Source organism: Glycine soja, chromosome 8 (assembly GCF_004193775.1).
Source record: "Glycine soja cultivar W05 chromosome 8, ASM419377v2, whole genome shotgun sequence".
Classification (NCBI taxonomy): domain Eukaryota; kingdom Viridiplantae; phylum Streptophyta; class Magnoliopsida; order Fabales; family Fabaceae; genus Glycine; species Glycine soja.
In genome coordinates, this window is record NC_041009.1 from 29,442,459 (window position 1) to 29,445,554 (window position 3,096).

The following is a 3,096-nucleotide window of genomic DNA, read 5'->3' on the forward strand; positions in this document are numbered from 1 at the left end:
AAGTTATGACCATTCGAATTTCTCGAGAGCTTCCGTTGTTCAATTTCGAGCGTCTCGATATATTATGTCCAAATTCGGACATCCGTGTGAAAAGTTATGACCATTCGAATTTCTCGAGAGCTTCCGTTGTTCAATTTCGAGAGTCTAGATGAGTTATGTACGCGAATCGGACATCCGTGTGAAAAGTTATGACCATTCAAATATCTCGAGTGCTTCCGTTGTGCAATTTCGAGCGTCTCGATATATTATGTCCCAAATTGGACATCCGTGTGAAAAGTTATGACCATTCGAATTTCTCGAGAGCTTCCGTTGTTCAATTTCGAGCGTCTCGATATATTATGTACCAAATTCGGACATCCGTGTGAAAAGTTATGACCATTCGAATTTCTCGAGAGCTTCCGTTGTTCAATTTCGAGGTCTAGATGAGTTATGTACGCGAATCGGACATCCGTGTGAAAAGTTATGACCATTCGAATTTCTCGAGAGCTTCCGTTGTGCAATTTCGAGCGTCTCGATATATTATGTCCCAAATTCGGACATCCGTGTGAAAAGTTATGACCATTCGAATTTCTCGAGAGCTTCCGTTGTTCAATTTCGAGCGTCTCGATATATTATGTACCAAATTCGGACATCCGTGTGAAAAGTTATGACCATTCGAATTTCTCGAGAGCTTCCGTTGTTCAATTTCGAGAGTCTAGATGAGTTATGTACGCGAATCGAACATCCGTGTGAAAAGTTATGACCATTCAAATATCTCGAGAGTTTCCGTTGTGCAATTTCGAGCGTCTCGATATATTATGTCCCAAATTCGGACATCCGTGTGAAAAGTTATGACCATTCGAATTTCTCGAGTACTTCCGTTGTGCAATTTCGAGCGTCTCGATATATTATGTCCAAATTCGACATCCGTGTGAAAAGTTATGACCATTCGAATTTCTCGAGAGCTTCCGTTGTTCAATTTCGAGAGTCTAGATGAGTTATGTACGCGAATCAGACATCCGTGTGAAAAGTTATGACCATTCAAATATCTCGAGTGCTTCCGTTGTGCAATTTCGAGCGTCTCGATATATTATGTCCCAAATTCGGACATCCGTGTGAAAAGTTATGACCATTCGAATTTCTCGAGAGCTTCCGTTGTTCAATTTCGAGCGTCTCGATATATTATGTCCAAATTCGGACATCCGTGTGAAAAGTTATGACCATTCGAATTTCTCGAGAGCTTCCGTTGTTCAATTTCGAGAGTCTAGATGAGTTATGTACGCGAATCAGACATCCGTTTGAAAAGTTATGACCATTCAATTCTCGAGTGCTTCCGTTGTGCAATTTCGAGCGTCTCGATATATTATGTCCCAAATTCGGACATCCGTGTGAAAAGTTATGACCATTCGAATTTCTCGAGTACTTCCGTTGTTCAATTTCGAGCGTCTCGATATATTATGTCCAAATTCGGACATCCGTGTGAAAAGTTATGACCATTCGAATTTCTCGAGAGCTTCCGTTGTTCAATTTCGAGAGTCTAGATGAGTTATGTACGCGAATCGGACATCCGTGTGAAAAGTTATGACCATTCAAATATCTCGAGTGCTTCCGTTGTGCAATTTCGAGCGTCTCGATATATTATGTCCCAAATTCGGACATCCGTGTGAAAAGTTATGACCATTCGAATTTCTCGAGTACTTCCGTTGTTCAATTTCGAGCGTCTCGATATATTATGTCCAAATTCGGACATCCGTGTGAAAAGTTATGACCATTCGAATTTCTCGAGAGCTTCCGTTGTTCAATTTCGAGAGTCTAGATGAGTTATGTACGCGAATCGACATCCGTGTGAAAAGTTATGACCATTCAAATATCTCGAGTGCTTCCGTTGTGCAATTTCGAGCGTCTCGATATATTATGTCCCAAATTCGGACATCCGTGTGAAAAGTTATGACCATTCGAATTTCTCGAGTACTTCCGTTGTGCAATTTCGAGCGTCTCGATATATTATGTCCAAATTCGACATCCGTGTGAAAAGTTATGACCATTCGAATTTCTCGAGAGCTTCCGTTGTTCAATTTCGAGAGTCTAGATGAGTTATGTACGCGAATCGAACATCCGTGTGAAAAGTTATGACCATTCAAATATCTTGAGTGCTTCCGTTGTGCAATTTCGAGCGTCTCGATATATTATGTCCCAAATTCGGACATCCGTGTGAAAAGTTATGACCATTCGAATTTCTCGAGACTTCCGTTGTTCAATTTCGAGCGTCTCGATATATTATGTCCAAATTCGGACATCCGTGTGAAAAGTTATGACCATTCGAATTTCTCGAGAGCTTCCGTTGTTCAATTTCGAGAGTCTAGATGAGTTATGTACGCGAATCGAACATCCGTGTGAAAAGTTATGACCATTCAATATCTTGAGTGCTTCCGTTGTGCAATTTCGAGCGTCTCGATATATTATGTCCCAAATTCGGACATCCGTGTGAAAAGTTATGACCATTCGAATTTCTCGAGAGCTTCCGTTGTTCAATTTCGAGCGTCTCGATATATTATGTCCTTAAATTGGACATCCGTGTGAAAAGTTATGACCATTCGAATTTCTCGAGAGCTTCCGTTGTTCAATTTCGAGAGTCTAGATGAGTTATGTACGCGAATCGAACATCCGTGTGAAAAGTTATGACCATTCAAATATCTCGAGAGTTTCCGTTGTGCAATTTCGAGCGTCTCGATATATTATGTCCCAAATTCGACATCCGTGTGAAAAGTTATGACCATTCGAATTTCTCGAGACTTCCGTTGTTCAATTTCGAGCGTCTCGATATATTATGTACTTAAATTGGACATCCGTGTGAAAAGTTATGACCATTCGAATTTCTCGAGAGCTTCCGTGGTTCAATTTCGAGAGTCTAGATGAGTTATGTACGCGAATCGAACATCCGTGTGAAAAGTTATGACCATTCAAATATCTCGAGTGCTTCCGTTGTGCAATTTCGAGCGTCTCGATATATTATGTCCCAAATTCGGACATCCGTGTGAAAAGTTATGACCATTCGAATTTCTCGAGTACTTCCGTTGTTCAATTTCGAGCGTCTCGATATATTATGTTCCAAATTCG